We start from the raw sequence: 16,661 nt of genomic DNA, 5'->3' as shown, positions 1-16,661 counted from the left end.
GTCACTGGTCCTGAGAACACCGCCGGAGTCATTTCCCAGGAGGGCAGCACAATCGTCACTGGTCAGGTGAGCACCGCCAGCGTCAGTGCCCTGGAGGGCAGCACTGTAGTCACTGTTCCGGAGAGCACCGCCAGCGTCAGTGCCCTGGAGGGCCCCGGCAGCCACAGCCCCACTGGGCAATGATGGACCGTCATGCCACACACCCACAGGTCAGACAGCAAAGTCAAGCACCGCTGAACAGGGCACAGACCACCATGGCAAAGCACCGCTGAACAGGGAAAAGACTGCCAAATCAAGCATTGTTAGCCCATGTGCAGCTGGGACAGTGACGGAACAGGAACCGTCACTGGGAGCCTGATGCAGTCTGGGCACCACTCCCCCTCCAGAACCAGTGGAGACTGATATCCACTTGAGAGACTGTGGCTTTGTACCCCCCAGGATGGTCCAGTGGGCAACCCACCCACTGTAGAGACTTGAGAGACTGTGGCTTTGCACTCCCCAGGATATGGCAGTGGGCAACCCACCCACTGTAGAGACTTGAGAGACTGTGGCTTTGCACTCCCCAGGGTGGTCAAGTGGGCAACCCACCCACTGTAGAGAATTGAGAGACTGTGGCTTTGCACTCCCCAGGAAGGTACAGTGGGCAACCCACCCACTGTAGAGACTTGAGAGACTGTGGCTTTGCACTCCCCAGGAAAGTACAGTGGGCAACCCACCCACTGTCGAGACTTGAGAGACTGTGGCTTTGCACTCCCCAGGAAGGTACAGTGGGCAACCCACCCACTGTAGAGACTTGAGAGACTGTGGCTTTGCACTCCCCAGGAAGGTACTGTGGGGAAACCCACCCACTGTAGAGACTTGAGAGACTGTGGCTTTGCACTCCCCAGGATACATCAATGGGCATGGAGCCCCGTCGAGGATCTGGCGTGGTGCTGTAATATGGCTGAGGTGCCCCCACCTTCCCTTCCCCCTGAGGTGCCTGTTGTATTTCTATCTGAAGCCCCTGCAGTGTTCTCTCCGTTTGTGGACATGTATCTAGTGTGGGCCTCGCCCATGCATTTTGGACCCAGTGGTGCACGGACATTGATATGTGCATACCTGCACTACTAATCGTCATGTATCAATTCTGGAATGTGTAAATATATCTATATATATTAGCTTACTGTATTTTGATACATTACAATGTTTGACCTGATTTCCTTTTGTCTTTGCATTCTTCCGGGGGGGGGTGGTGGGTTGTTACTGTGCTGTTTGGAAATGCATTGGTGTGTGTGTTGTAGTGGGTGAGGGTCGGGTTGGGGGTGGGGGTGGGGGTGTTGCCTGTGTGTCCCCCTGACTTTTGCCTCTCCCCTCCCGTATGTCATGATGCAGTACTCACTGTTGTCTTCGGCGCCTACGTAGATGGTGATCGTAGAGGAGCAGAAAGACAAGCGCAGGGAGTATTTGTAGTTCGAGGTCCATGGTGGCCTCCTTCCTCGTGGAGTGTGTTACGGTGAGCGTTTTCCCATTGCAAAAGTTGTTTCCGCCGTGTTTTTATCCACGGTGAATCCGCCCCGGAAAAGGTGGCGGATTGGCGGGTTGTGATACTGTGGGCGGTACTTTGTCTTCCGCCTGTCTGTTGGCGGTGACCGCCGCGCTACTTGTCTGTACCGCCGTGGCAGTCGCAGTGTTAAAGTGGCTGTCTGTGTTGGCGGTTTCCGCCACAGTCATAATTCCCATTTTTGTTCCGCCGGCCTGTTTGCGGTATTACCGCAGCTTTAACTCCGTCCGCCAGGGTTGTAATGACCACCTATATTTGGAAGAGCTAGGCTTGCTACAGTGAAAAAATGAGATTTGCCAGGACGTGCAAAACCGAAGGACACTTGTACATTTTAAATACCATGGACCCTCCCCTGTGTTCTTTTAGGGCCTACTGTAAGGGTGACTTAGAAGTATTAAAAAGGAATGTTTAAGTCTGTTAATTGTGTGATTTTAACCAGACAAAATGGCAGTTTTAAAACTGCCATGCTAAGCTACTGTGACAGGCTCAGAGTCCCATTTGACCTGGTCACTTTAGTGGTTCACAATATATGCTGCAGTACACTAGTGCCATTTAACTGGCAGGCTCTGGGTGCACAAGGTATCATATATCAGGTCCTTACAGACAAATTAAATACGCCAATCAGGGATCAGCCAACTGTACACATGTTTTAGGGGTCACAGCAAATGCAAAAGAGTCAAAAAACAGCAGCATCAGTGCATACATTGGAGGTAATCATGCAAAAAGAGGCCTTTCCTTACAGGTTCCAAAATGACTCCTTCCCTATTTTGCTTCAGTTACCACCTCAACTTGGGAGTCAGTAAATGATCAATGGTTTGAAACTGAAACTGTGTTCACAATCCATTGATACATGCCTTACCCACTCTCAGTTTGGAAGGAATGCCAAAAAAACTGTTCAAAATTGTGATTTGGTAGGGACTGGAAACCTCATTTTTAAATTAGGAAAACATTTCTTGAACTGCAAAATGGGATTCATGCATCGTAACAAGTTTTGCAGTTGTAATTCCTGTGATTTTGTAAATTGTAAGTTTTGCAACAGCAACATTCCTTGGCCAACAGCAACATCACTTAGTACGTTTGGCCTAGTATTCTTGAGTCTACTTAACACTTTATAGGGGACACAAAATAAATTCTCACCAAAACAAATGTACACTTAAAGCAAAGATATATTTCTTCCGAAGTCTGCTGATTAGTCTTCTTGAAACTGCCATTTGGACAATGGTAGGGTGAAGCTTGGGACTGCAAGTCCTTTTGTCAGAATGTGAAGGGCCCTTTGGAATTCGATCAGCCTTTTGTCTTACTGTCAGGTGTGGCTGTTAATTGTCAGGTGCAGAATGCTCACATCTCTTGAGGTCAGATGTATCAAGGTGTTTTGTGATCTCAAACGGCCCAAAGATCTGGTGGAACAGCTGTTTCCCTGTCCTGGAATGCCAGAAGACATCTGCCTGGAAGAAGTGAGAATGGGGATGGAGCAAGTCATCCCTGCAGGAGAAGCTGACTACTGATGTAGATAATCCTGGTACTGTGGGCCATCCAACCGAGACTTGTGAAGAGCATGACATGTATGCTTCTGGCTTGCGGCTGGTCAATTTTGATGAATCTTGAGATTCATGGCACTCCTTAAGTGCATCAAAGCAGATCCACCGTTGACCCTTCTTTTGCAGTTGCACCACTTGCCTAAGTGGGCCCGTGTGGTCTGCAGCACTAAAGAAGACACATGTGAAGCTGTGACACTTACTGCAAATGTGACCGAATGAACTAATGTTGTTAGCCCCAGCATGTGCAATTGTGTGCCATGTAGACAACACCATTGAAAGTAGCTGCTAGGGCGAGGCACTTGTCAATGTGTACTGTGCAGGTGAGTGGCTGCCTCTGGTGCTATCCATGAAGTGCACCCAGAGAGATCAAGCCACCTCTGCCACACAGCTGAGTATAGGAACCCAGCCGTCAACCAGGGCCTGTGCTTGTAGGACTGCATCAACAACTCGACTGAGAGAGATCAGAGTGATTCAACCAAAGACTTGGCCATTACAGTGGTGGGACATCCAACTGTGACACGTGGCCCCTCCAGCCATCTACGTTGTCTCCAGAAGAAGGGCACTGCCTGAAAACAGATGCCCGCCACCACGGCTTTCAGAGCACTGCATGAGGTCCTTGTCTGCTTGCCAAGAAAGGAGCAGTAACATCACATACCAGCATCCAACTCACCTCCTCCTTCATTGATGGAGAAACAAGGGCTCTAGAGGCCTACCGTCGAACCAAACTAAGGGTAAGAGACAAAGTGCTTCTTATTACCCGTAAAAGTATTAGCTCAAAATTGAGGTCCACTGCACCTGCATTTAGACTCACACCGGAGCAATCTTAGATTTAAGGTGGTGGAAGGGGTCAGAAAGGGAGGGATTCTAATCTGAAACTAACAACCTGAAACCTAGATCCTGGGTATCTGTCACTTTTTGTGCTGGTGTGAACTATTGAGTTTTGCTATGTAATAAAGTAATGTTTTTTTTTTAAAGAGAGCCACTGGGCTGGGCAATCATGTTACTGCAGTGCTAGTGGCCTGTTGAGTGCTGAGCATGTTGCACCTCCACACTAACTTCCCTCACAAGCCTGTGACTACTCACTCTCTCTGCCACAGAGTCAAGTGCTGAATGGGTTGCACTTGGCACAGTTTGCAGAGCTATAGAGGGATGGATCCTGGAACATCAGAGGCAAACAACTACAGCCCTCACAGCTGTGGCACAGTATCCCCTTGCCCATAGTGCCTAGATCAGGGTCTGACAATAATTATGGCAGAGCAGTTACCTCAAAACATTGTCTTATTAGCCTTACAGCCAAACATGAGTAACTTGGATGGAACATTTACATTCACACTCACTATGTGGCAATTGGTACCTGAAGCACCCAATATCCACAGTATTACCCTCCCCCAAGCAAAAGCTTAAAGGAAAACCCTTCTAACATCTCCTTTGTTTCTAACCTTTAGTTCTGAATTGTAATGCATACTTACTGACTCTCAACATAAGTGTGATGGCTTGAATGACAGCTAGTGTCTGTGACAAACACCTCACACTAGTATATCTAAAGGAAAGATGTGACATATTAGACAGTGATATGGTCAGTGACACACTGTGAATCATCGGGCATCACACAAACATCCTTCAACACAGTCCAGTCTCCTTCCCAGAATTTCTGCAACCAAACATCCTGAGTAAAGCTGAAATAGCTACACCCTTGATCATAAGAATTGGAATTCATTTTGTTGTGTAAAAACATCAATTACTCCGGTGCCTTAGGGATCCAACAAGGGAATAGACATTTATATAGTTTTGTGCCATAGAATCAAAATATTTTGACCATCAAAGTAATGTATATTTGTATGTGACTTTTTTGTGTGAAGCTGTTGTTTCTGTATGTGTGAAGCTAACAAAAACACAAATGATTAAAGAGATAGGGGTTCTGGAAGCTGAATCGTGGTGTTCCTGCAATATGATGTAGTGCTCCTTGAGTGAGTGTGTTTCCAGCTCCAAAATGTGTGGCATGGCTGGGGAGGTCCTGACGTACACAGGGATTGTTTTCCTTGTTCTGGATGCACAGCTAAAGAAGGCATGTTGCCTTGTTATTTTCCGAATTATTATTTCCCTGTTTATGGTGTCCTAACTGCAGGTGAGCTAAGATCCACCGAAGAGGGCGAGTGTCAATTAGAGACAAGAAAGACACATCTTCCAAACTGATGTTCAAATTTAATTAATGTTTGCTTTTTCAGTTGCCCCTGAGTCAATATTTATTTATACATCAAATCTAGGCAGAAACCCATCCACCTAACTTACTGACCACCACAGCCCCCAAATGGCACAGTAGCAAAGAACAAAGAAGCAAACACGCAAATATGGGTTTTTTCACACAGTCAAGGGGATGTGCCAATCTCTCTGAGCTGCTGAGACGGCGATGTGCTGTTCCGAACGTCGGGGCTCTGAAGACAATGCATTGGTGCCAAGAGCAATGAGCAGGTTCTACTCTGACCACAGAGTCAATGCACTGATTCTGCTCCAAGCAGACTAGAGATGCGTTGATTTCTCTGGTGCAAGTATCTGGGTCCTCTTCCAGCGAACAAGGCACAGGAGCAAATGCCGGAGTCCAAGCAACAGGAGGCAAGCCAGAGTTGAAAGACATAGTCTAGCTCTCCACCAGCAGGGCATCACAGCAGAAAAGCAGTCCTTCCACACTGGCAGCCCCGTAGAGTGACAGTCCTTAGTGCCACACAGTAGTTCTCCTGATTGAGTTCAGTTGTAGGTCCATAAGTGTCTGATTTGGTGGGGTCAGAAACCCAATACTGATGCCCAGTTGTGCGTTTGAAGTGGGGGTGGCTTCAAAGAAGGGTCTTGAAGTGCACCGTGGTCCGTCCTTTCTAGCCCTGGCCCCAGACTATCAGTAGACGGTAATCAGCCCTTTGTGTGGGGACAGGCACTGCTGATTCAGGTATGTCAGCCACTCCTGCCTTCATGCCAATGAAGAGCCATCAGAATGCAGATGATTGCTCACTTAGACCTAATCTTCCTGTGTTAGTGGCTGTTTAGAGGGAATGCACAAAGAGTAGCTTTCACACACCAGACATGTATTAGAGAGAGGCTGCAAGCACACAGAGCTGTAAGAGCAGATAAATGCCCACTTTCTAAAAGTGGCATTTCTAAAATAGTAATGTTAAATCTGAAATAACCAGTAAAGAGTATTTAGCATTATGATTCCAATGATATGAAACAAGTTTTTCATGAGGTTTTAAATGCCAAGTCGAAGTGGCGGTCAAACTGTACCCATATGCTTTGAAGTGGCAGGCCTGAGACATGCTTAAAGGGCTACTTAAGTGAGTAGTACAATTGGTGCTCGAGGCCCACTAATAGCATTTAACTTACAGGCCCTGGGCATATGGTATTCCACTTTACAAGGGATGTACAAGTAAATTAAAAAAGCCAATTGTATAAACACCAATGTTACCAGTTTTAGGAGAGATGCACATGCGCTTTAGCAGTGGTTAGTAGTGGTAAAGTGATCAGTGTCCTTAGACCAACAAAGAGAATCAACAAAAACTTGAGGCAAGTATATAAACGGTTTGGAGGAAGACCACCCTAAGGCTGAGAGGTCCAACAGGGTTCCAATGTTGAGTGTTGGAGGTCATGGAGCAGGTTGTTACTACCATTCAGATGCAAGAGTGGGAGGGCTTGAACAGAAATTTTGAAGTTGCTTTCTGGAAGAAATTATTTCACTTTCTTTAGAAAAGACAGCTGGTGCCAGTTTGTCTTTCATTTTTAAAAATATGTTCCTTGAGAATGAGCTTGGTGTCCAAGGAGAATCCAAGCGGATTTTTGAAGCCCTCATGTTTCAAGTCATTGAGACAGGATTGTATTGTTTCTTGTTTGCTGTTCTTGGCAAATAACAGGAATCCTGACTAGGTTTGGTTAAGCTTCAGGTGGGCCCAGGACATCCTGGTTTGGATGATCTGCAGATTGTGTTTAGGACATCTAAAGAAGAGGAGTGTTTAAAGTAGAGATGTGTATCAGTTGCATATTGGTGAATTTTGATGCTGTTATGTATGAGTAAAGAAACAAGAAGCTCCATGTAGTGGTTGAAGCTCGCAGGGGACAGTACAGAACCCTGGGGAACTAAGGTGGTGATAGAGATCATTTGGCATTTTGGTGGTATTTTACTACCTTAGAAAACTGGTAAAGGAAGGTGCTAGTTTTGTTGAATGCTCTAAAATAATTATAGAATGCCACAAAGCTCAACTCAATAACACAACATGAAGCAGGGTAGCAACACACCAAAACATATCAAAACAAAGAATAGTGAAAACAGAATTGGAAACAATGGTTACAATATAGCACAAAAATGACAAAATGTATTGATTGTAATTGCATTAAATGGTTGACATAATTAATACTATCCTTTGAACCATGGTAGAGGTTTAATAAGCCAGACTGAGGTTCTTCTGTATTCTGTCTCTGACCAAATGTTACTTTAATTGCCTTTCTTGAGATTTAAGGGCATTGCCCAAACCAAAGCGTCCTTGGATAAATAACATTAAAAAGCTACCTTAGTGGAGTCTCCAGCAAATTGCGTTGCTTGGGTTACAAACTGTAGGTGGTATTGTTCCAAAAATGCTTGGAAGGATTAGAGTGTCTCCAGTGAATTTTTGAGGCTGTTTCAAATCAGAACTCTGCAACGGAATTACTGGACTCACTTGCAGTAGGACAATTTTGTTCAAAAGGCTGAGTAAATAAACAACATCATTATGCCCATTTTTAAGTCCTCCTGAATTTCAGACATGGCCTGTGCCAGGAATTGCAGTGGACTGCGTTCAGAACGCATGTCTAAGAGCATGGCTGCCTGTCAGACTGTCTGGATTTGCAGATCTTGGTCTTCAGAGTCTGAAAACAATCCATCCCACTCCCAAGAACGTAGATCTTCCCATGTATGATCTAGCATGAACAGCAGAATGAATACCTACAGAGGAGGCGGAATGGGAGTGAGACAGAAGAGACGGCTGAAATGATGTGGTCTGGTTGATCACTTCTCTAGTAATTTAGAGGATTCACAGTAGCATTTCAAAGGTAAATCTCAAAGGTAAACAGAAGTTAAATAAAATAAAAAGAGGGCCAGATTTGGGAAGCCCCTAGCGCCACCTTGAACCATATTTGCATTTTGTTTTTTTATATAAATGTGGCAATAGGGTAGCATTTCCCCGCTCCATATTTACAAAGTGACGCAATGTATGCATTGTGGCACTTTGTAACCCCTTGCTCCAGGCATAATGTATGCAAGGGGGCGTTCCGGCAGTAGGAGGCCCGAAAAAATGGCACAGTGAAATTTAACAGATTTTTAATGCCTGTTCATAGCAAGCGTTAAAATGAAAAAAACATTTAAATCAATAGGCCTCCTTGCACTTTGCTACACTGGTATCAACATTTTTGATGCTAGTGTAGCAAATCACCAAAATAGCGTCACAAATTTGGAGGCTATTGTTCTAACTACCACCATGGTACGTATGTTCAATATGGCACTACCATGGTGTCATTAGGTGTGCAGAAAAAGTGGCGCATCGGAGCTGATGCGCCACTTTTTCTTAAATCTGTGCCCTAGTTTTACAATAGTGCCTACCAGCTTATTAATGGCAGGGTGTGCTGATCATACTCCCCAAACAAAGCTGATACAGCAACAGTGGAATCTCCGGTTAATAGTGAACCTGGAATTTAGGAAGCAAGAGTTAGAGCAAGCACAGCAGCCAAATCCAAGCCATAATCCAGAGGCAAGTTAGAGTTCAGGCAACAGTTCAACAAACACAACGAAATAGTAATCCAAGGGCCAAGTTAGAAGTCAGGCAATTAGTCAGAAAACAGTACCAAATCGTAATCCAGAGAGCATGTCAGAATTGAGACACGAAGGTCAGGGTGACGAGAAAGGAACAAAAAAAATAATATTGGGGGATTCAACAAAAGTGAATCAACTGAGAATAAGCGAAAAGCAAATGCAACATAGACTAGTTGGCAGGCACCTTCCAATAGGATTGAACAGTTTATAAATCCCTGCTACAACTCATGGTCTGAAAATCCTTCTCCTTGACCCCCACCAGTGATGACTATGATGCTGCAGTCGTCATAGAGTGGTCCTGCACAACCATATTGGCTTTTGATGCCTATATTCTATGGCAACCAGTCCCAGAAGCGAATCCCCCAGTCCACGTAACTTCTGTATTCCTGACAATTACAAACTGCATTTTATAAACTCTCACCAATGTTGTTAGTATAGATGAATAATTAACTAAATTAAATACCATTGTGGATTAAGCTATGGCAGAAACCACTGAGGATAGAAGGCATTGCAGGGGGTCTGCCTTATTGAATACGTGTGGTACCTTCCTCCAAATGGTACAGTCATTGATAATTTGAAACAGGGTAATTTTCAAAATTCCTTTAATCTTGCCTTACAGTTTAGTGATGAAACTGAATTTGCCTATACAGAGCATATGTTGCTCAATGTAAAAGTTAATTTAGATATATTAGAAAATGAGGTTGTAGTTAAGAATGAAATAACAGGCAAGATTTTGATTGAAGCTGAGATAACTCCGAGGCACCTAAAAACAACTTGCAAATCTTTGTTGGAGAAAATGCATTTGCAATCTCTTTACTGGAAAGTGCAATTTCAGATGTTGCTCACTTACGTCGGATTCTTTAATCCAAGAGCAGAAAGATTTTTGCAGGTAATTAAAAAAAGCATAAGGAATTTAAGATACTACTTTAAAGAGAAAGCAGTTAAAAATCATTAGAAAGGCCATCAACTGCTGTCTGGACAAATGAACGTGTAGTGATTACATGAACTTTGAAGCGAGTCTCTCAAATAGACTCTGTATTAGACATTATGATGATGTCACAATAGAGAGGGCTGAATCATGAATAATAAATGTCAAAAGACCTATCACCCTAGTCGAGAAGAGAATGGGACACAGAACCTGTTAAAACTTGTTTTGGGTTACCACTTACAATTGTGCAGGAAATACATTTACAAACTGAGTGTAGGCATTGGAATACTGCAGAGGCATTACGAATCGGAACAGAGTGAGCTATAGTTATTTAGCAACACCACACAGATTATGGGATGGTTACCTGTATCTCCAAAGTGCTTTTTCACATGCAACGTTTATACTGCCTGTAAAATGGGAATGAGTAAGATTATGGAGTTCAGTTAAAATGGTGCTTCTAAACAGAAGATAAGTCCGTTTGGTAACTTTAATAGCACTTATGTCACATATGTCATCATGCTTAGTTGTAAATTGATATATGTTGGGAGCACTGCAAGACAACTGACAGTGAGAATAAATGAACAGATTAGAGCAATTAAAAACAAAGATCTAAGAAACCTACTATCAGCACATTGCATAGGATTCTTCCAGAGTACACTGATTTTGGTTCCATGGGATAGACAGAACCATGGTTCATCCCACAGGAACTAATAGGGACCTTACTTGAGGCAAATAGAAGCTAGGTACATCTGTTGCTTATGTGCAGTAGGCATAGTCTGTAAATGCACACTAAAGAATACAAACATTATAATGATTAAGTACCCATTAGTGAGTGCAAGAGTATCAAGCATTTTAAGATGGGAGCTGCCTTATGTTGAGTTTGTTATAAACACAAATTAACTGAGAAGAGAGGACATGAGCCTATTTGCATCATGATTAACACATACGAATATTTGTTAGGCCAACCATGATGGCAAATTTATGAAAATTCATTAACTACACAGGTTTGAAGAACTCTTTGTTTTCCACCACTTAATATTGATAGACCTGTGACATGGTGGCCAAACAACAGGCAGGCTACTAAGCGTACTGCATCACATCCTTATGAAGGGAGTGTTTTTTACACTTTGGGAACATTTCAAGATAGTGACGGTTTCTGTCTGGTCAGGCCTGTCCAGATATGCTTGCTGCCTCTGTAGTGTACTTCTGCCTATTTGATATAAAACAGACTTGAGACATCTGTCCGCCCCCCACTCCATCCAAGCTTTGGAGAGGCCCCAGAGAGCCCAACCCCCAGAGCTAATTTTCTGTAATAAAGGGGGGGGGGGGACACATGTCTCCCCTCAAGCTTCTCAGAGGCCGCAGGGACTAATGCAAAAATACTGGTGACAAAAATATTGCCAAAAATTTTTTAAAACACATATAGCAACTTTCAGTATTTTGTATGTAAAGTCACAAACATTGACAGCAAAAATATAGAAGACCACAACATTGTCTAAAACAAGGTAAGTATATCACCATTTTACACTAAATGAACTTTAAAACATATATTACCTTAAAAGTTAATATGACGTTCACGAAAAATATACTAATAATATAAAAAATATAAATGTATAAACTCATAAACATAAAATAAAATGATACACTTTAAAAAAATTGCAACAATAACTATGATATTAAAATATATTTAAATGTAAATAAAAATATAATAACAATAATTCTAATACTAAACACTAGATATAAAAAATGTAAAAAGTGCAAAGTAACAACATTGGAAAATACATCAAAAAATAACAAAATAATAAAACAATTTAGGTTAAACTAACTTTTAAAATTGAAACAAAACATACACATTAAAATAACTTCAAAACAATAGATTTGGAACAGTAAAATTGAGAACTTTCACTTCAGCTGAACAACAGTAGGGGGAATTGTTGGACTTGGGATCAATCGGATTTAGTTTTTCCACTCCAACATAAGCAAAAGTGAAACTGTTGGACTTCCGAGTGGTTATATTTACTGTTCCCACTCCACATCAGCAACAGTAGTGAAGGGTCTGGGACTTGGAGGGGTTATAGCTATTATTCCTATTGTTGAGCAACAGTAGGGAAATTGTTGGACTTTGGAGGGAACAGATTTACTACTTCCACTCCAATCTGAGCAACAGTAGGCAAAGTATTGGTTAGTTGGGGAGGGGGCAGATTTAGTATTCTCTAGAATTCTTACTCCAGCCTAAGCAAAACTAGGACAGTTGCTGAAATTTGGAGGGGTTGGATTTATTAATCCCACTCTAATGCAAGCAACTGTGGAGAAAGTGAGGGACTCTGGGAGAATCGTATTTGGTATTCACACTCCAATCAGATCAGCAGTAGGCAAAGTGTTGGACTTTGGAGTGGTCAGATTTACAATTCCCACTTCAACATAAGCACACGTAGGAAGATTTTATAGTGGTCAGATTTATTATTCTCGCTCCAATTTAATATATTTCTTACAAAATGTATCTACCTATCTATTTATCTATCTATCTATCTGTCTGTCTATAAACCTCTTTTGCTCTCTACATATATAGATACACACACACAAAATATTAAATTTATATTACATATGAAAAAGTTAAACAAAAATGTGTTTTCAATATTTTAAATTAAAACATTTCTCTCCCCTCCCTGCTACTGTACATAACACAAAAACAATTACAAGTGATAAAGGTTTATTGAAATATACATTAAAAAGTAGCACTATTAAATTAATTAAAAAATAAAACAATTAAAATTGCATTTACACATGTATAATTCATTAACAGAATTAAAACAATTAAGCGACCAACTAATTAACAATTAAAATAAACAAATAATAAAAATAAAAATTAATAAAGTAAATAATTACATAACATTGTAATCATAAATTAACAATAATAGCTTGTTTTCACCCTAATCCCCCACAAACCCAGCAACCTTTTACTAAACTAACATAAACTAGCAAAATATACTAAAACAAATGAAACACAAATATTATTATAAAGCTAATCACTTTTAATACTAAAAAAAATATTATTTATCAAACTAATCAAAAACACTTTTTTATAGAACTATTATGGCAGTGGACACTTTGTAGGGTCCTCTTCCTGCTGTTCTTTTCTTTAGGTTTCTTTCTGCTACCCTTAGTTAAACAACAACAATGATAATAACGATAATAATAATAATAATAACAATAATAATATGTTCTAGTTAATTAAAACCATCACAATTTGACAACTACATATTCATGTTGAAAAAAGTAATTTTATTTTCCACATTCTCTCTTCCATATATATCATGCTCTATGGATATGCTCAGGGGCAACCTGAAACTCAGGAACACATTTTACTGGTGTCTTCTCCATTTGCAATAATAAAACATTGTTTTTCAAAGTTTGTTACTTTTCTTCTTTCCAGCTGTTTTGTTGTGTTAGGTGGATTTATAAAGTGCGCTTATCACCAGAGGAGTATCGAGACACTGGAGTAGACGAGAAGGCCGATTGAGCTCCTAGTTGAAAAGCCAGGTCTTTAGTTTCTTATGGAACTCAAGTAGGGATGGGGAGGTCCTGATGTGATGTAGAAGGTAATTGCTGGATCTGATGCCAATGCAGGAGAAAGAGTGTCCTCTATTTTCTTCTGTGAGTGCAGTGAATTTGTGTGAGGTAGAGTTTAGCTGAGCAGAGTTGACGAGTGGGTTGGTGGGAGTCGAGGTGGAGGCTGAAATAGTCTGCATGAGTGATCAGTTTGAATTGGTAGTACTTCTGAATTGGTGGCCAGTGTAACTCTCTGAGGTGGGGTGTGATGTGTGTGCTGGGGGGGTGTTGAGGATGAGTCTGTAGGCAGCTTTCTGGGTCATCTGGAGTCTTTGTATAAGTTGATTCAGGATACCAGCATAGAGTGTATTGCCGTAAGCTAGGCTACTGGTGATGAGAGCCTTGGTGACTGTGCATCTGGTGTCAGTGGGGAGTCATTTGAATATCCTGCAAAGTATATGTGGAGTGAATAAACAGGATTAGGTGGCGCTGTTCACCTGCTGGACCATCTTGAGGCTTTGTTCAACGTGATGCTTAGATTTTTAGCGTGGTCAGTGGAGATGGGAGTGGGGCCCAGGTAGGTTAGCCACCAGGAGGAGTCCTATGGAGAGCACTTGTTCCTGAAGATCAGGGCTTCTGATTTACCTGTGATGAGTTTTAGGCAGTTTTGTTTAATCCACTATGCTGCATTTGACATGCAGGTGGCGAAGTCGGTGCTGATGGGTGGTTCTTGTCTGTGCTATTGCTGGAGATTGTTATTGCTTTATCACATGAGTGATGTAGCTGATATGCACAAGAAGTAAACAAGGTTAATTAAAGCCTTGTTTATCATCTGTTACTGACACTACCTTTATAATCTCTGAGGTCTGGGATCACAAGGACTGTCCAGGGGAATGCAGAAAGTACTCAGCAGTTGCTACCTCCAATGACCCCAAAAGGAGGTCCATGAAGGCATTTAAGTGTGTGAGCCTAAAGCCACAGAGACACACACTGGATGACAGAAGTCATCTATGGGAGTTTTGATCTAGCTAGCATATAGCCAACTAGACTCTGGGCCTTGGTGGATCAGGGTAGGTTCAGGAGAAGGACCAAAAATAAAAAAAAGACACTGGGAGGAAATGTATTGTACAAGGACAGCCATAACTCTGCTCCCATGAACATGTATACGTTAGTATCTCAGGCTTATTTTCTACAGTTACTGGTGGTGGATAGAGAGAGCCTTTTTGGGCACTGAAGCTGCGACTGTTGACCACTTGGGATTACTGTGAACTTCCATGCAGGTAATGTCAGCAAACGCAGCAATACAGGTTAGCTGAAGTTCAGCAAGACATCAGACTTATTCCTATCATTTAATGAATAGGAGCGTGAAGCTCCACATTCAGGAAGCACTTAATCAGGGTATCTGCGGGTCTGGGTCAAAGTTGGTCACCCCTGGCGTGGAGCTCCAGTTTATATTTTCAGTCAATATTAACTGGGTAGTATCCCACTGCCAAACAATGTTAGTATGTCTTACAAGTTTTTATTGCTACCCAAATAGGTTGGGGAAGATTTCCAATCCCAGGAAGAGTGTCTTCTGCGCAGTTTTAGCCGTGTCCTTCTCCCAAAATGCACTGCATTCGATGTTACTCCATGCGATTAAAGGCGGGAACAATCTGTTGTTGCTATCTCTATGAATCAAGGCAGGAACAACCTTTTAAGCTAGATCTAGCTGGAAACCATTGCATTGCATTTAGAAAAGGAATGGGGAACAATAAAGCAGAAGAAGGGTTCTTTTTTTTGTTTGTGGGCAGCAGACTTCTTCCTGCAGTCAGAACTGTTTAGTAAAACGAGCTTTGTGTTCATCCAAGGATTAGATTAAAGTGCACTGAAGACGAATATGAGCAATCTTCTCTTAGCACATGTTGCAATATCTGTTTTTGCTATGCTATGACTCAATGCAGGAACAACCTTTTTAGCTAGTTCTAGCTGGAAACCATGTGCATTGCTTTTAAAGAAGGAATGGGGTACAAAAGAGCAGGAGAAGAAGATTGTAGGTTCCTTCTTTTTGTTTGCAGGCAGGAGACATCTTCTTCTTGCAATCACCATTTTTTTGTAAAAAGAGCTTCGTGTTCATCCAAGGATTAGAATAGTAACAAGTGCACTGAAGGGGAATATGAGCAATCTTCCCTTAGCACAAGCTTCAATTTTTGAAATCATAATTGTGATGATTATTACAGGCCATTGAAAATTGGAGGCCTTGTAGTGATACATAAGTGTAAACCTGTAATAACAGACTTTGCATTCTTCCAGTTCGTTGAACTGATGTCAATAACAAGCAGACCAGCACCGATAATACTGAAAAAAACATTGCTTCCACACATTTTAAATCCTATTTTTATTTTCTTGTACTTCCTATAGCAAGTCTACTTAAAATGCTGGTCTTTTGTCTACAGCATTAGGGAACAGAGCACTTCCATGATGTCTCATTAATCTCTCATTAATCTTCGATGGTGATGTTAAAATTCCATATAAAACCCTCAAAAATCCACTTATTTAAAAACAAAAAGATTTTGACTGTATTCGAATTATTTCAACTATATAATCTCCCGAATCATAAGGAAAGAAACACCCTTGACTTAAACGTCACACCCTGACCTCATCATCATAAATAAAAAAGATCCGTTAGCCTAGATTGGATAGACCACCATTCATTACAGGGTAATGTTGTGCTTCATGAGCTCCAACAAATAGCAGAAGGAAACTGAAGAAAACAAAGAGAAGACTAACAAATCACATCTACACTGCTCATCCCTTAGAACAGCCTAAATCTTCAGCAACAGTCAAGGACATTTAATTGTCAATGGAATATCTCACTGCCTTTCAGAATTCCATTACCGTAAATACCATCAACAAATTTGCTTCCCTCTTTGAAAGTCTGCTAAAATTACCATACTAGCGAACTGAACACCATCAAAAAGATAATCCAAAAACTCAAAAAGATATGCACAAAGATACAAACTGCTGATGCATTCCAAGCACTCTAGTAACAGATAAAACTCCACAAAGAGATATCTCTTCATTAAAACCATTCACGCTAAAAACAGATCAATAAAGCCTTTAACCATCCTATTTTTTTAAGAGATTGCACTGGTTCAACCCAATTCAAATACTTAACATGCTTTACGTAATCCTTCTCTAAAAATTATTCGAAAATACACAAAAAGATAAAAACCTGATCCAGACGCAATACTTCCTCCATAAACACAATGCAGGAGCTTTACAAAATGGTCATCGTTTTTTTTTTAC

The sequence above is a fragment of the Pleurodeles waltl genome, chromosome 9, assembly GCF_031143425.1.
Source record: "Pleurodeles waltl isolate 20211129_DDA chromosome 9, aPleWal1.hap1.20221129, whole genome shotgun sequence".
NCBI lineage: Eukaryota > Metazoa > Chordata > Amphibia > Caudata > Salamandridae > Pleurodeles > Pleurodeles waltl.
Note: the sequence above shows the minus strand (reverse complement) of the source record.